The sequence below is a fragment of the Chiloscyllium punctatum genome, chromosome 30 (genome assembly GCF_047496795.1).
Source record: "Chiloscyllium punctatum isolate Juve2018m chromosome 30, sChiPun1.3, whole genome shotgun sequence".
Lineage (NCBI taxonomy): Eukaryota > Metazoa > Chordata > Chondrichthyes > Orectolobiformes > Hemiscylliidae > Chiloscyllium > Chiloscyllium punctatum.
Window position 1 is genome coordinate 1 of NC_092768.1, and position 18,174 is coordinate 18,174.

An 18,174-nucleotide genomic window follows, 5' to 3' on the forward strand; every position below is an offset into this window, starting at 1 on the left:
ATTGAACCAGTCTCCACCACGTCCTCTGGCAGCTCATTCCATACGTGTACCACCGTCTGTGTGGAAAAAGTTGCCCCTTGGGTCTGTAAACCTATACCCTCTAGTCCTGGACCACCCGCCCCAACCCCCCCGCCCCCCCACCTCCCCTCCAAACCCCAGGCCTCCAATGTTCCAGGGAAAACAGCCCCAGCCTATTCAGCCCTCTCCCAACAGGCTCAGACCCTCCAACCCCGGTAACATCCTTGTAAATCTTTTCTGAGCCCTTTCATGTTTCACTCATTCACTCTTTTTATTGTTCAAGAGCCAGGGAGAAAGTCAGGCCTGGTACCTCCCCCACACCAGACAGTCTCTGCAAGCCAGAGGGGGCAGGCTTTTATGTTTCCACTTTTTTTTCTCTCATTTTCTAACTCATTCTCTCTGTTTTTCAGTCTCCACCTCTCCCCACCCCCCCCCTCCACACACACACACACACATCTTTCTCCTTCTGCCCCTCACTCCTCTGTCTGCATCCCCCCCCCACCATCCAGTTCACTTTTTAAACCCACCTGTGTCACTAATGTCCCCTTTTTTCAAGAGAAGGAAATCTGCCGTCTTTACTTGGTCTGACTCCAGATCCTCAGCAATGCCTCAGCTCCCCTCCGAAAGGCCAGAGCAAGGCCCTCGGGTGGACTGAACCTCCCCAGGGGTTGGCTGGACGGATGGTGACTACTCGGAATTGCTTTCTCGAGGGGGAAACTGGTGGGTGGGAGTCGTGTTTGGGGCAGTAAATGTTGGCCTCGTCGGGGACATCCACGGCACAGTGAAAGAGTAAACTCGGAAACTCACTCGGATGTTATCTGATCTCTCCCTAGGAGCTGAAAGGCGGGAAATCGTTTGTGAAGGTGAGTGAGACTTTTCAATTGTGTCTAACGTACCAGTGGAGGCTCTGAGGGGGGCGGGGTGTTTGGGGGGTTGGGGGGACCAGATTCACTACTCCAGGACAGTGAAATTCTAAATCTGAAATTATGGAAAATAGAACCAGCAATAGGCCCTACAGAGTATGCTCCAATATGATGGAGGCTGATCATCCATTTTGGCCCCTCTATTATCGCCCATGCCCTTTTGAACTTTATCCAACTCCTTCCTGAAAACATTCCATGTCCTGGCCTCAACCACTTTCTTTCAGAGGCTGCCCACTCTCTGGATGAAGACATTTCTCCCCCCTCCCCCCACCTCCCCATCCTCAATGGCCTGTCCCTTTCATATCTTGGAACTATATTTCATGTACGTAGAACCCTAAAAGCTGCCACCCAAGGTTGATGGGCTTGTTAAGCAGGTGTACGGTGGGTTGACTTTTATTGGTAGAGGGATTGAGTTTTGGAGCCACGAGGTCAAGCTGCAGCTGGACAGAACTCTGGTGTGGCCACAGTTGGAACATTGCGGAGAGTTCTGGTCAGCGTGTTCTAGGAAGGATGTGGAAGCTTTGGAAAGGGTTCAGAGGAGATTTAATAGGATGTTGCCTGTGTGGAGGTAAGGTCTTGTGGGGAAAGGCTGAGGGTCATGAGGCTGTTTCTGGTGGAGAGAAGTGGGGGGGGGGGTGGGTACCATTCACCCTTGTTTTCACCGTCTCGAGTTCCAGTGTGAGGTGGAGGCAGGTTGAATTCAGGCGATCAAGGGGACAGAGTGTAAATAGTGAGCAAGATGTTTGGGGTGGGGAGGGTGGGGAAGGTTGGCATGAGGTAATGATGCTTGTTTTTGAAGAGCCACTGAACTCCTTCTGGGTGGCCGTGTTTAGCACTGCTGCCTCACAGCACCAGGGTCCCTGGGTTCGATTCCCGGCTGTTTGTGTTGGAGTTTGCACATTCTCCCTGTGTCTGCGTGGGTTTCCTCTGGGTGCTCCGGTTTCCTCCCACAATCCAAAGGCGTGCAGGCCAGATAAATTGGCCAGGCTAAATTGCCCATAGTGTTGGGTGCGTTAGTCAGGGATAAGTATAGGATAGGGAAATGGGTTTGGGTGGGTTACTCTTCGGTGGGGCGGAGTGGATTAGTTGGGCCGAAGGGCCTGTTTCCGCACTGTAGAGAATCTAATCTAATCCTTCTGCATTTCAACATGAATCTGAGCTGTATTTTTAGTCTCTCCCTCCAGAAACTGAGCAGTAGTCCATTCACCCCTTTTCTGGTCTGCCATTCGTGATTGTGATTTTTAACTTGTTCAGCATCTCATGTCAGTTGCATGAACACTAATCTTTTTTTTTGCTATAAATTCGGTGTCTTATGGTCCTGCCCACGAGTTACCTGATGAAGGAGCAGCGCTTCGAAAGCGAGTGCTTCCAAATAAACTTGTTGGACTCTAACCTGGTGTTTGTGTGATTTATAACTTTGTCCACCCTGGTCCAACACTGGCATCTCCACGTCAATTGTGACTGGTCCATCCAGCACGTTGTCCCCCCAGACCTGACTGCGGTGCTGGAAAAGCACAGCCGGTCAGGCATCATCCGAGGAGCAGGAGAGTCAACATTTTGGGGCATAAGTCCTTCATCAGGAATGTGTGGTGAAGAGCTTATGCCCAAATCGCCGACTCTCCTCCTCGGATGTTTCGTGCCTCTCTCTCTCTCTCTCTCTCTCTCTCTCTCTCTCTCTCTCTTTCTCCCAGACCTGATCGCTTTCTGTCAAAATGAACTCCACAGGCTTACTGCTCTGGGAGGAGAAATTTCTGTCCCAAATGATTTACACTGTGTATCATGAGACCATAAATCAACCCCCTCACCCCGTTCTGGGATCTTCCCCATCCTGCTATTGGGAAGATCCTTCTTGCATCTGCCCCGTCTAGTTCTGTTAGAATCCTCATAGAATCCCTACAGTTTGGAGACGGGCCATTTGGCCTATCAAGTCCACACTTTTTTTACGAAAGAGTAACCCACCCAGACCCATTCCCCAACCCTATTACTCGACATTTTATCCCTGACAAATGCACCTAACCTAGACGTTCCTGAACGCTATGGGGCAATTTAGCACAGCCATTCCACCCTAACCTGCACATCTCTGGACTGTGGGAGGAAGCCAGAGCATAGGTTTCTATAAGATGACGCCCACTCCATCTTTTGAGCTCCAGTGGGTACGACCCTAACCCCTGATTCGACCTCCCCCTGTGCTCCCAGAACGAGCTGCCCAGCTGCACTGTTCCCTGTCGTTGATGTGTTTAACACTGTCTCCTCTTTTCCCTCCTTGCAGCTGGGATTTGTAGACCTGAACCTGGCGGAGTTTGCGGGCTCCGGTTTCCACCGCTCGCTGTTACATCCTGGAAGGTTACGACACCAAGAAAACGCGACAGGACAACTCCATCCTGAAGGTAGCTGGCGGGAGGGTTGGTGTGGGAGTGTGGTCAGAAGGGAGGGGTGAGGCGGGATTAGTGTCGGTGAGAAAGGGTTAAGTGGGGGGGGCACGCAGCCCACTTCCAGGTCCCTCCTGGCACCTCCATCGAGTGACCATTCCCAATGTGAAGGGCCGCTACCCCATTCCTGAGGCGGTTCATGAGACTGGGGTCCAGACTGAGGTACTAGTCCTGCTGAGCAACTGGACAATTTTACTAGATTGTGCGGACAACCCAGGGACAGACTGAAGGAGGCGCTGCAGTCATGAGGGCTAACCTGAGTCACCCCACCTCAGATGGGCAGTCAGATAATGACTTATTTAAGAGTTTTTTTTTCCCCCAAGTGGGTGGGTCTCTTCCCCCCCCCCCCCCTGTGTGTGAGTCACTCCCTCTCACTGGTCTGTGTGTATAAGGTACAGAGCTCTGGAAGTGCTGGTCACCTCCCATTGAGTCATGGTGAGGGGTCCTCAGGGGAGTTGAGGGGGGGGGGTTAGCATCGTTGCTAACCTTGCATTTATTGTCAATGTCCAATTAAAACGGAGGTCCCAAACTCCACCCCGTGGCCTGGGTGTCCTGGCAAGGAGCCCAACTCTTGGTAAACGATGGCGAATCTGTCCATCGAGGTTATCTCTCTTTAAACGTGTGTATTTGTGGGATCGCTGACCCCCCCCCCCCCCCCCCCCAATCCCTAACTGCCCAGCCGCCATCCACAAACCAGCCACTGGTTCAGGAGTCATGGCAGATTTCCCGTCTGAAGGGCAGTAGTGAATCAGATGGGGGTTTTTCAACAATTGACACTCCTAACTTTTCAGATTTCTTTTTTAAAAAAGAATTGCAAATTTCACTCCCCGTCTGGGTTGGACTTGAACCCACTCTCCCACCCCCAGTAGTATAGGCCAGTCAACTCGCCCAGTGACATTGCTGCTTTGCTGTAGACTCCTGTCAGATGGGGGAATGAAACAGGAGTTGGAGTGTGGTGCTGGAAAACCACAGCCAGTCAGGCAGTATCCGAGGAGCAGGAGAATCGACGTTTCGGGCATAAGCTTTTCGTCAAGAATATTGGGGGGGGGGCCCAATTGGGGCTGGGGAATGTAGCGGAGGGTGTGATGGGGTGGTGGAGCTGAGCGGATAGATGGGAAGGGAGATGGGTAGGTTGACTGAGTGGTGCAGAGTTGGAAGATTGGATCTGAGATCAGGTAGGGGGAGGGGAAGATAAGGAAACCAGTGAAATCCACATTGATCTTGTGTGATTGCGGGGTCCCAAAGCAGAAGATGAGGCTTTTTTTTTCCCTCCCAGGCGTCGCGTGGTTCGGGTTTGCAGGGGCTGAAACTGGAGGATTCCTCCTGCAGTGCGGGCTGATGGAACACTGGGGCCTATCGTCCTGCCCTTTCCCCTTCAGTTAGCACCCCTCACCTCGGGGAGACTCCCAGTCTGCCCGCTGGCTCCGAGAGCTGACCCCCGTGCGGTTCCCAAGCAGAGGTCCCGGTTCCCTGCAGCAATCCCAGGAGTTTGTCCGGCGCCAGCTGGAGAATGAAACCCAGTCCGGTGCGGGACATGGGACGGGTTCCTCCAGGGAAGGTCCTCCAGCATACAGGAGGAGTGTTCCCAAAGTGGACAGAATTCCCATGAAATTCCTTGGGCCTGTGTATACTGACTTTTTTTTTCTTTCCCTCCCCCTCCCTCTTTCTCCCCCACCTCTTTGTTCTCTGCCTCCCCCAGGTATCCATCAGTCTTCAGCTGTTGTCCGGTGATCCCTGTTTCAAGACGTGAGTAATTACCATACGGTGGGATGCTGGTTGCTTTTCCCTCCCCTTTCCAATATCCAATTCCCCACTTGCTTTAAAATTTAAAAGCACAGTCCAAATTGTGATGCCTCCTCCGACCCGACCCCAACCAACTGCAGACATGCTCTGATCTGATTTGCCTGCGGTCTTATTGAAGGGCAGAGCAGGCTCAGGAGTTGTCAGTGTGTCTGTTTTTTAAACCCTGTCGCTATAGGGTCTGGCTCTGCATTGTTTTCCGGCTCTGCGTTGTTTTCCAACTCTTCCTGTTTTGGTGGTTGTTGCTTATCCCCAGTTGGATGTGTGAAGTGACCCTGGGTTTTATTGTCAGAGTAACCGGCCCAGACCCATTCCCCTACCCTATTACTCTACATTTACTCTTGACTAATACACCTAACCTACACTGTGGGGCAATATAGCACGGCCAATTTACCCCAACCTGCACACATTTGTATTGTGGGAGGAAACGCCCACAGATGCGGGGAGAATGTGCAAACTCCACACACAGTCGCCTGAGGCTGGAATCGAACCTGGGTCCCTGGTGCTGCGAGGCAGCAGTGCTAACCGTTGTGCTTTGCTTGAAGGAAAAACGACCCATATTCTCCTCAAAGCGCGGCAGAATGCCTGCAACAATCCCCAAAGCCTTGATACCCTTCCGATGTTGTTTGTCTTCTGAGTGCACTAATCCACCAAGGCCTAGTCAGTGTTTTATAAGTTTACAGTACATGGCAATGCCCCTTTTTGAGGAAAGTGCTTGTCCTGTGATCTTCAAGATTCTTGTACAGTGCGCTTTCGAGTGTGTAACTTTGTTTTTTGAATCAAAGTAGTTTGTATTCTGATTTGAGAGCCAGTTGGCAACCTGGAGCCGTGGTCATTTTACTTTCTTGGCCAACTGTGGCCAAGAGGTTGCTTGATTCGCGTTCAACTTGCCGGTGGCGCCTCTTTTTAAAACACAGAAATGTTTTTAACTTCCTCATTTCTTGCTCCCCACAGGCCACCCTCCACAGCACAGCCCATTGAGGTCCTAGGGCGGCAGAATTCCCTGGCTCCAGACTGCAAAGGAGATGATGGTAAAGGGAGCCCCACGTCAGAGGGTGGCTCTTCCAAACTGTCAAGATCCGGGTCCTTCCTGGCTGCAGGTAAGAGGAGAATCGCTGAGCTCCCCTCCACCACTTCCCTGTTCCCTGGCTGGTTTGGGGGGAGCAGCAGGCTGAGCTGTACAAGATTCAACCCCAAAATATGGGTACTGAGGTCGGGGCAATTATCACCGAACGTCCCAGAGGGCTCTTCATACGGGTGGCATGGTGGCTCACTGTGCTAGGGGCCTGGGTTCGATTCCAGCCTCGAGCGACTGTCTTGTGTGGAGTTTGCACATTCTCCCAGTCTCTGCGTGGGTTTCCTCTGGGTGCCCTGGTTTCCTCCCACAGTCCAAAGATGTGCAGGTCCGGGTGAATTGGCTGGGCTAAATTGTCCCAGTAGTGTTAGGTGCGTCAGTCAGAAGGAAATAGGTTTGGCTGGGTTACTCTTCGGAGGGTCGGTGTGAACCTGTTGGGCCGAAGGACCTGTTTCCACACTGTAGGGAATCTAATCTAATCTTTACGTTCACCAAACCCTGTCTCTACAAAACATTTAATCCACCCACCTTCCTTGCAGGGAGACCACTTAATCTGGCTGTTATCACACTGCTGTCAGTGGGAGTTGGCTGGGTGTAAATTGGTTTGGGGAGAGTCTCCTAGCCCTCTTCCAATGAAGAAATGTCTTCCTCCTGTCCATCCTTGCTCAAGGTGAAGCACCACAGTCTACGAGGCTATGGGTCATGTGGTGGAAAACGGGATTGCATAGCGGAAATGCTCTGTCTGGTGCAGGCACGATGGGCTGAAGGGCCTCCTGATGTGCTGCTGAAGTTTTGACTCTAAGCCCTGACATAGCCTCAGGAGTAGGCCATTCAGCCCGTCGAGTCTTCTGCTGCTGCCTTCAACGTGATCATGGCTGATCTGATCATCCACAGCTCGGCTTTCCTGCCTTTTTCCCCTCTATTCCCTCACTGTTGGAAAATCTGTCTATCGCTGCCTGGAATATATGTAATGACTCAGCCTTGGTGCCTCTGAGAAGAAATTTCCCTTCCTCTCACTCTAACGTGTGACCCCTTATGATGTCCTCTGGTCCAAGGCGCTCCCATGAGGGGAAACCAACCATTCCCCATCTCCCCTACCGAGTTAGAGATTCATAGAATCCCTACGTTGTGGAAACAGGCCCTTCGGCCCTCCAAGTCTACACCAATCCTCTGAAGAGTAACCCACCCAGACCCATTCCCCTACCCCATTACTCTACAACTAATGTTCCTGACCTCCACATCTGTGAACACTACGGACAATTCCAGCACGGCCAATTCACCCTAAACTGCACGACTGTGGGAGGAAACCGACGCAGATACGGGAAGAATGTGCAAACTCCACACAGACAGTCACCCGAGGCTGGAATTGAACCCGGGTCGCTGTGAGGCAGCAGTGCTAACTACTGAGCCACTAAGTCCTCTAAGTATGTTTCAGTGAGGTGGCTTCTCATTCTTGTAAACTCCAATGAGTACAGACCCAACCTAACCTCCCCATAAGACTATCCCTCCATTCGTGGGATCACCTGAGTGAACCACCTCTGGACTGCCTCCAATGCCATGTATATCTTGCCTTAGATAAGGAACCCAGTTGTAGCGGTATTCCCAGTTGGTGGTCTAAGCCCTGACATAGCCTCAGGAGTAGGCCATTCAGCCCGTCGAGTCTTCTGCTGCTGCCTTCAACGTGATCATGGCTGATCTGATCATCCACAGCTCGGCTTTCCTGCCTTTTCCCCCTCTATTCCCTCACTGTTGGAAAATCTGTCTATCGCTGCCTGGAATATATGTAATGACTCAGCCTTGGTGCCTTTGTATAGTTTTGGCAGAATCTCCCGACTCTTATATCCCCCGTTCCCCCTCCCCCCTCCCTTAGGGTCGGCTTCCCTGATTGTTGCGTCAGTTTTTAAGTGCTCTGGGGTGCGCTGACTCAGCTAAACCCACCATCTTGTTCTATTTTTCTCCCCCCAAGCAGGTGTGGTGGAGGATTTGGAAAACACTACCCATGTTGCTCCGGAGGAAGTGATCCGGCAAAGGCATTCCCGGAATTCTAGTGCCTGCAGCCAAGTATCAAAGTTTTCAGGTGAGCAACGTCCCTCGTGGGAGGGGTGAGGGGAGGGGAAGAGGGCTGCTCCCTGTTTGTACCCATGCCAGGCTGGATCTTTTCTGGTGTCAGCTCTAGTCCACACGGTACCCGGCTGTTGGACTGTGTGGGGCATCACACTGGAGCACCAATTCCATTACAGGTATCCCCCCGCTATCCGAAAGTAGTGTCCCTGTGAAATCTTCTGTAAGCCAAGATGGCATAAAGTGAAGAAGCATTAATGTATTTGGGAAATCTTTCACCTTTTTTTTTTATTTTTCTATAAAACGAAAATCCTCTTTTGGTTAGTGAAAACAACTACTAATGTAGGTCTTTTGGCGTCAAGCAAACTTTCAAAAAGCGGGAGATGCCTGTATTCGGAAAGCCACCTTCTCCAGAGGATAATGGGATAACACTCTGGAATGGGATGCTTCAGATGTACTTGACTTCACTTGACTGAAGTGGAGGGGCGGAGGTGGCTTTTGAGTGGGATGGACTATAATCATCCTGTATCTTTATTGATGGCAGATTGATTACAATTGGTATCACTTCTCCCACCCTCCTGCCTCCCAGTCCCATTGAGACTACCAGCTTTATTTGTGCTCCAACTGAGTCTGTACGTGTGTGTCATGTTATTGTATAAGGTCATGGTTCCGATCGATATATCGAGGTTACATTAACCAATCAGATGAGGCTATCTTTGGCTGGAGAGCCCAGGCAGACCAGTCTGAGGGAATTCTGTCTGGCCAGCCAGGTCACTTGATACTGATACGCTCAGCAACTGCGTCATGTTTACAACTGGTTCCCGAGAAGGAGTGGGGTGCAGTTCTTGGGGCTAAAGGGAACGGGGGAAGAAAGCAGGAACTGAGTACAGAGTTGGAGAATCGGCGTGATGGTGGGAGAGGATTTCGAGGGGCTGAACAGCCTGGCTCAGTGTCGTCTTGTTGGTGGTCTATCCTTTTTACCATTGGCCCCCAGACCCAATATGGGAATGGTGGATTGTTGTCTGCTATAGCCAACCCACAAAGGGGTGGGTAATGTGGGGGGTGGGGGTGGGGGGGGTATGGTTGGGTAAGACGCTCTCTGTGGCGAGTTACTAACCTGGAGTCTGCCTCTTCCTCCGTTCCTTGCCCTTGCGGTAGGTTACAGCTCAGAGTGCTCCCCCTCCGTCTCCCGCTCTGAGTCGACCCACCGGCGGGAAAACTCCTCCGGGAGCAGCGGCCTCGGGAGCATGGCTGACGTCCGGGATCTCGGTCCGGAGAAATCGACGGTGCCCTTCAGACCGCCGCTGCGTTCTGAGCGACTGTCAAGGTAAGGTCCGGCGGGGAGTGGTGAAATTTTTAAGGTTGGTTTGGGTTAGCTTGACAGGGAACGTTGCTTTCCGCCCAAAACCACCCCCACCCCGAGTCGGGAAGGCCTGGTTTCGAGCCCTGAGTGTGGAAACCCAGGCTGCAGCACTGAGAGGGTGCCGCAGTGTCAGAGGCACCGTGCTCCCAATGAGGCTGCTTGACCAATGAGACTGACCCAGTCACAGCAAAGGCAACCTCCACCCCATCAAGGGTTTTTTTAAAAAAAAGATAGCGGTGACGTGCCATGTGAAAGACTGATCCAGCAGGGGTGGGGTGTTAAGGAAAGAGGATTGGCTGGCTGACAGAAAGCAGAGGGTTGGGATAAATGGATCCTTCTCTGGACAGTGAGCTGTAACTAGTGCCACAGAGTTCATAGAATCCCTACAGTGTGTGAACTGGCCATTTGCCCCAATAAGTCCACACTGACCATCCGAAGAGTATCCCACTCAGACCTATTCCCCTACCCTGTTACTTTATATTTACCCCTGACTAAAGCACCTAACCTACACATCCCTGGACACTATGGGCAATTTAGCATGGCCAGTTCACCCTGACCTGGACTGTGGGAGGAAACAGGAGCTCCCAGAGGAAACCCACGCCGACACAGGGAGAATGTGTGCAAACTCCACACACGGTTGCCCGAGGGTGGGATCGGTCCCTGGCGCTGTGAGGCAGCAGTGCTAACCACTGAATCAACGCAGTTCAGTTCTTGCACCTCAACTACATGCACTACAATGTGTACAAATGATCTGAAAGCGGGGACAGGGTGTAACATAGCAAAGTTGCAGATACTAAAGTAAGTGGGGAAAGCTTACAAGGAGATGAAAATCTGCAGATTGATATGGATGGGCTAGGAGAATAGGTCAAAATCTGGCAGAGAGTTGAATGTGGATAAGTCCGTTTTGGCCTGGAAAATAAAAAAAAGGCAAATTTTATTATTTGGAATGGGAAGCATGAATCGCAGAAAGTGGGTGTGCAGGTGCAGCACGTAGTAAAGAAGGCAAATGGAGTCTTGGTAATTACTGCAAAAGGGCCGGATTATAAAAGTGGGGTTACAATTTAGTCAGGCGTTCGTGAGACCACATTCTGGAGTGTTGTTGAGTTTTGGCCTCCTTCCTTGAAGAAGGATGTGGTGGCACTGGAGGAAGTTCACTCGGCAGATTCTAGGAATGAAACCGCTGTCCAATGCGGAACAGTTAAGTAGCTAGGGTTTGTACTCGCTGGAGTTCAGCGGAATGAGGAGGAGGAGGAGGGGGGGGGGGGGGGGGAGAAAGAGACCTGAATCAGGTACATAAAATGCCAAAGGGGGCAGATAAAGGTGGACATTGAACAGACTCGTTTTCCCTCCCCCCTTGTGCAAAAAAGGTCACAGGTACAGAGTGAGATGAGGGGAAATCACTTCTGAGGGGGTTCTGACTCTGTAGGAGTGCACTGCCCCAGAGTACAGAGGAGGCAGAATTGATCGACAGATGCAAGAAAGAAATGGATACGATTCCGATGGAGAGTGGGAGGAGACACAATGGGCTTTGAGGAGCGGGCAGGAAGGTGGAATTGAGATCAGAAGATCAGCCATCAGCTTGTTTAAATGGTGGAGCGGGCTGGAAGGGCCGAATGGCTGTTTTGTGAGGTTAATGGTGGTGGTCGGGGAGCATGGAGAAGAGACCCTTTGTGAAGGGTAGCGCAAGTGTTGGTGCTGGTGGACGGGTTGGTGCCTGACGACTCCCTCTTTGTGGCCGCAGGCGGAAGACCGAGGCGGCAGAGAGCCGGCCCACTCGGGTGGAAGACACGCGGGTGGACGCGGACGACATCGTGGAGGAGATTGTCCGGAGTCAGGACTTCAGCCAGTCCAGCAACACGGAGGGTGAGGGCCTGAACGGGACAAGGGTTTGGGGGGGGGGGGTGCGCTCACGAAGTGACTGTGCGGCGGTAGGAACATCTTTAGAAAGGTGCTGCGTAAATGCAGATTGTTGTAGTCCAACCACGTCCAAGGCCGGAGCCTGATTCTCTCTCTCTCTTTTTTTTTCTTTTCTCTCTCTCTCTCTCTCTCTCTCTCTCTCTTGCATTTTTCTTTTGCAGACAGCGGCCTGCAGCTGTACGTGGGTCGGGATGGTACAGTCCGACTGGGGGGCGTGCAGAGCGAGAACAGGTAAAGGAGGAAGCTGGGAGACTGCAGAGGGGCAGCGTTCTTTTACACATTCTCTCTCCCCCCCCCTCCTCCTTCATTCCCTCTTTTCCCCCCCCCCCCCCAATCTCTTTCCCCCCCCCCCCACCTCTCTCTCTTCCCCCCCCCCCACTTCTCTCTGTCTCTGTCTCTGTCTCTGTCTCTGTCTCTGTCTCTGTCTCTGTCTCTGTCTCTGTCTCTGTCTCTCTCTCTCTCTCTGTCTCTGTCTCTCTCCTCCCCCCCCCACCCCCACCTCTCTCTCTCTCTCTCTCTCTCTCTCTCGCTCTCTCTCCTCCCCCCCACCTCTCTCTCTCTCTCTCTCCTCCCCCCCACCTCTCTCTCTCTCTCTCTCTCTCCTCCCCCCCACCTCTCTCTCTCTCTCTCTCTCTCTCTCTCTCTCTCTCTCTCCTCCCCCTCACCCCACCCCACTCTCTCTTTCTTTCTCCCCCCCCCCCCCCCCACCACCATGCCATGATCGAGACGTGAGTTCATGCCCCACTCCACCAGACGCCTGTGCCCACTGTGCTGACATGATGTGGGTTTATCCAAGACCGTAAGAAGCCTGAGCAGGAACAGGCCTTTCGCTCCCTCGAGCCCGCTCCACCATTCGACTGGATCGTGGCTGATCCAGTGTTCCTCTTGTCCATTTCCCTGCCCTTGTCTCTGTAACCCTTGACACCCCGACTGACCGAGCCAGGAGAAATTCCCACCTGCTCCCAGTAGCCCCTTTCTCCCCCTCCACTTTTCGTCGGAAACATACCTGTTTCTCTCGAATCTGTTGGTTTGATTCTGCCATCCACCGCCACTCTGGGGCAGTGCTTTGCACAGATTCACAACCCTCTGAGAGCAATCATTTCTCCTCCCTTTTTGCACATTCTCCCCCGTGTCTACGTGGGGTTTCCTCCCACAATCCAAAGATATGTAGGTTTTGGGGAATTGGCCATGCTAAATCTCCCCATAGCGTTGAGGGATGTGTAGGTCAGGTGCATTAGTCAGGGGTAAATATAAGGTCGGGGAATGGGTCTGGTTGGGTTACTCTATGGAGTAAAAACAATGACTGCAGATGCTGAAAACCAAATACTGGATTAGTGGTGCTGGATGAGCACAGCAGTTCAGGCAGCATCCAACGAGCAGCGAGGGTCGGTGTGGACATGTTGGGTTGAAGTGCGGAAACAGGCCCTGTTGGGATTCTGATTCATGATCACAGCCTTAAATGTACACCAGGTCTCTGCCTGACAGCTCTCTGTGGCAAGGAGTTGCAAAAATAGTCAACCCTCGGTCAGAAAAATCTCCTCCTTATTTCGGTCTGCAATTAGAGCCCTTTATTCTGAGTCATTGCCTTCTGACCCTAGACTCTCCCGTGAGGGGGGAACATCCTCTTAGCATTTAGTCTGTCTAACCCGTTTTAAAAACCATACATGTTTCAATGAGATCACTGTCATTCTTCTAAACTCCAATGAGCAGCATCCCAAACTGTTTAAACTTAGTTAATTAAGACCAATCCCTCCATACTGGGGATCATCTGAGTGAACCCTCTCTGATCTGCCCTCTTCTGCCCCCTTCAGGTGGGCATGAAATATTTTGTAGCGTTATCTCAGAGTAGAACACTGGAGATCTCCCTCAACAGATACCCATCCCTCACCCAATGTCGCGTCTGTAATTTTTTAAAAATCCCAGTTATCTGAGAATTTGTTCTTAAGAAGTTGATTCCCAACGTTTACTTCCATTATCATTTGAGGATAACTTTCCTTTAACCCTGAGGTTTTAGAAGTTGGAATAACAACCTAACAAATCATTAAATAAAGGGAATGGGGTAAGGTGGATATGAACATTTTCCTGCATTGGGCGATGTCTTATTTTTATTTATTTATTTATTTTCTAAAAAATGTTGTTATTATTAGAAGAAAGTGAGGACTGCAGATGCTGGAGATCCGTGTCAAACAGTGTGGCACCAGAAAACTGCACAATATCAGGCAGCATCCGAGGAGCAGGAGAGTCAACGTTTTGGGCATCAGCCCTTCGTCAGGGATGGGTGAAGAGCTGATGCTCGAAACACTTGACTATCCTGCTCCTCGGATGCTGCCTGCCCGGCTGTGCTTTTCCTCTTTTTGACTGATTTTTTTCTCTGATTTTTGTCCCATGTACTGAGATTCAGTGAAAAGTGTTGTTTTGCGTGGTATATGGGCAGATTGTACCATACAAAGTGCACCAGGGTAACCGAACGGTGTGCAGAATACAGTGTTACAGCCGCAGAGAGAGAGAGAGAGAGAGAGGAGAATTAACATTTTGAGAGGTCCATTCTGATAATAGGGAGAAGCTGTCCTTGAATCTATTTGCACATGTATTCAAGCTTCTGTATCTTCTGCCTGATGAAAGAGAGTATAACCAGGATGGGAGGGGTCTTTCATTATACTGGTTATTCTCCCGAGGTAGAAGTGTAGATGGAGTCGATGGATAGAAGGTTGGTTTGCGTGATGGACTGGGCTGTGTTCACGACTGTGTGGTTTCTTCTGGTCCTGGGAAAGAGCAGTTGCCATACCAAGCTGTGATTCACCTAGCTAAGATGATTTCTATGGTACATCTGTTAAAAAGTAGGAGTTCTTGTGGATGTGCTAAATTTTCTGAGCCCCCTAAGGACGTAGAGACGTTGTTGTGTTCTTGAGTTGAGGTGGGTGGCCCAAGACTGATCGTCACTCGCAGGAACTTGATGCTCTCGACCATCTTCACCATTGATGTAGACAGGGGTGTTCCCTCCACTCTGCTTCGAGAAAGGGGATTGGCTGACAGGAGCTCAGTGTTCTGGTTGCACCTTTTAAGAAGTGTTTTCTTTGCTAAACGTCAAGGCCTTCTTTGCCAACTTCTGGGGGTGAGGGTTAAAAATGTCCAGAGGTGTGCAGGTTAGATGAACTAGCCACAGTAAATGTGGGGTCAGGGCATGAGATGGGATCTGGGTGGGTCAGTGCAGACCGAACAGGCTGAATGGCCTGCTTTCACACTGTGTGTAGGGATTCCGGTTCTATGAAATCAGGCCAGTGTTCTGGTTATAGTGGGGGTACAATGAAGGTTTTCCAGACTGATTTCCTGGGATGGCAGGACTGACCTATGAAGGGAGACTGGATCTATCCAATTCTGACAGAACTAGACGTAGGGAAATGCAGGCAGGATGTTCCCGATGACCAGAGAGCCCGGTGCTGTTGGTCATGGTCTTAAGGATATGGGGTCGGCCGTTGAGGACTGAGATGCAGAGAAATGTTTTACCCAGAGAGTGGGGAGCCTGTGGAATTCTCTGTTATAGAAAATTGACTCCTTTTTCAGAATCGTTAGATGCAGTTCTTGGGGTTATAAGGGCATCGAGAGAAAGTGAGAAAGGGGTGCTCACTCATGGGATGAAGGCATTACTACCCAGGCCAGCTTTTATTGCCCATCTCTAACTGCCCAGCAGGAAGTTATAACCAGCCTGTGAATCTGGAGTCACATGTAGTCCAAGTAAGGATAGCAGATCCCTTCCTGAAAGGATATTGGTGAACCAGATGAGATTTTCCGAGCAATCAACAAATGATCATCATCAGATTCTTAATTCCATATTGTTGTTAAATTCAATTGGTGGGATTCAAGCCCAGGTCTCTGGATTAACAGTCCAGCAATTAATACCACCAGGCCATCCTCTCCCCTGGCATTTGTATAGCCCCCCCCACTATCATTGGAACAGCAAGGCCGAATGGCCTACTCCCACTCCTAATTTCCCTTTCTGTTGCGTCGTAGAGTCAAACAATATGGAAGTAGACCCAACTCTTCCATGTTGATCAGGTTTCCCAAACTAAACTCATCCCACTTGCCTGCGCTTGGCTCATATCCCTTCCCTATTCATGTACCCATCCAAATGCCTTTTAAATGTTGTAACTGTATCTGCATTTACCACTTCCTCTGACAGCTCATTCTACATATGTACCACCATCTATGTGGAAAAAGTTGCCCCTCTTGTCCCTTTTTTAAAAATGTGTGTTCTCTCACCTTAAACTTATGCTCTTGAGTTTTGAATTCCCCTACCCAATTGAAAAGACCTTGGTTACTCACGTTATCTGTGCCTCTTGGGACTTTACAAAACTCTAAGGTCACTCCTCAACCCCTCTCCTATTTTATTGGGTCTCTCCTTCTGAAATGTTTCTCTGATGACTTGAGTCAGAGCTGCAGTGATGCTTTGAGACGGAAGTGGTACGTGGGTTTGCCTTTGGGAAGTAGGCCATGTTTCCATAGTGATGGTTTTCCCCCCTCTCTGTCTTGTAGGTGGTGCGACTACAAGCCAGTGGTCATCGAGAGCCACTGAACTGACCCGGGCGGCGGATTCCTGATTTTCCTTCCTCCGTGGTGTTCTGTTTGTCTTTGCTGCTCTTCCAGCATCGCGTGTTCCGAAGGACCAGGAATTCCTGACTGGGAAAGCCATGGAAAAGGTCGATGCCAGTGATCCTCTTTCTTTTTTAAAGGAACAATAATTCGTACTGAGGGGACTTAGCCGAAAGAAATGGAGTGGCCTTGGATTTCCGGAATGACTTGGATTAGACTAGGACATGCGTAGGGGTGAGGGGACAACCTGGAATTGTGAACTGGGATCCAGTCCTGAATATGAATGAATATTAATTAATGACTGCATACTAATAGTTGCATATATTAATACATGGCCCATGATGCTCTGAAGAGTTTGGCTAGGCTTAGACCTGTAGCTCGGCAATGATCATGAATCATGGCCTTCTATTTATTTTGAGGTTTAAGGAGATGTAGCGGAGGGAACCATTTAAGTCTCGAATGTGGGGTTTGAGACATGTACCATGTGGTTTTCTATGATGCAAGAGAATTGACCTTTGAAATCTTTTAAAAATTCAGTCTACTGGCTCGGGAGTGCAGGGCAGGTGGACGTCCCTAAATGGTTGCAGGGAATATGGCTGTATATGGGTGACAATAAATCTATGGTGTCCTCCCTTTTGCTACTTTTGAGCAGTATTCCATTTCCAATACTTGAACGGCTCTCGACATCTAGGAGGTAAGTGAGGGAAGCAGCCTCTCTCTAGTGCTCCCCGATGACATTTCCTCAGTTGTTGGCCAGGGTTAGTGCATCCCAGGATTCCAGTTTGTTCCCAAGGGAAATCTGGATGATTTGAGATTTCCCCTTGCAAGTGGCCATCCTCCCTTGCCCTGTATTTTGGGGTTGGGGGGGGGGGGGGGGTGGAGGAGGAGGAGTTCACATTTTCTACCAGGGAGGGCGTTCTTAAGTGGCAGTAGTTACTGATGGGGTTAACACTGGCATCCTGCAGAGTTTTGAATTTTAATTTGGATATATATTATTACCCATTGCCTCCTCTTATCTCGCTCCTTCTCACTTCCTGTCACCCATGTCGTTATCATGGATTTGCAAACCAGACCCTGACGGAAACAGGAAAGGAAATACAGTTTGTGGGTTTCCCGCCACCACCACCTCTTTTCTTCCCCCCCCCCCCCCCCCCCCAACCTTTTTATGTTGCAAACTCATAGATTTCTCTTGGATTTTTCTTTCTGTTTCCGGAAACGTACCACCGCACCAATTCCCGAAGCCTAAATCCTGGAGGATTTGCAATGCTTGTTTCAGATCCCGTGACAGGGTTGAGTGTTTTTTTTTTGGATTCTGGTGTAACAGGTTTTGATGGAGCAGGAGATTGTACATTCTCTGCCTCTCTCTCTCTTTCCTCCTCTCTCTTCCCCCAATCATGTGATCTAATCCTCACAGAGAGAGGGTCAGTGTGCAGTTTGAGAACATTTTTTTAAAAAAAAAGTGAGACAGGAACTCTGGTGCACACCCATTCTAACCTCCCCTCCCCTCCCCATCAAAGTACGGGGATGCTGGTGTTAATGCAATCACTAATTTAAAAACTATGACAGCTTAAGAACATCCTCCCTGGTAGAAAATACCTTCCTTTTGAAGTTTTGTACCAACTGAAGGTTGATGAGAAATCCTTTTGAGAGATCAGGGTCTTTGCATTAGACCACCCATCAAAGAATTTAAGAATAAATTTATTCTAACGTTTTGAATGATATAGTGGAGCGGTGGTTCAGTGTTATGATTTTTTTCCCCTTTTTAACCCAGTATTTAAGATTCTTTTTAATAAGAAATCCAATTTACAGCAATAGTTTTGCGAATGATTTTTCAATCCAGACAGGAGGAGCCAGGTACCTGGGCTCACATCCTTCCTGCTTTAGTTTGGCGTCTGTGTGTGTTCCGTAGTGTGGAGTTCCACTCCAAGCTGTCCCTCCCTTACTCCATTCCCAAATAGTTCATATCTGAAAGGTGGGATCAGTACTAAATGTAATTTTAAA

General features: G+C 50.1%; 1 pseudogene; it reads left to right on the forward strand.

Moving 5' to 3' along the window:
- Positions 1 to 851: 851 nt before the first annotated feature.
- Positions 852 to 17,323, forward strand: LOC140455054 (early estrogen-induced gene 1 protein-like; annotated as a pseudogene).
- The last annotated feature ends 851 nt before the right edge of the window (positions 17,324 to 18,174 follow it).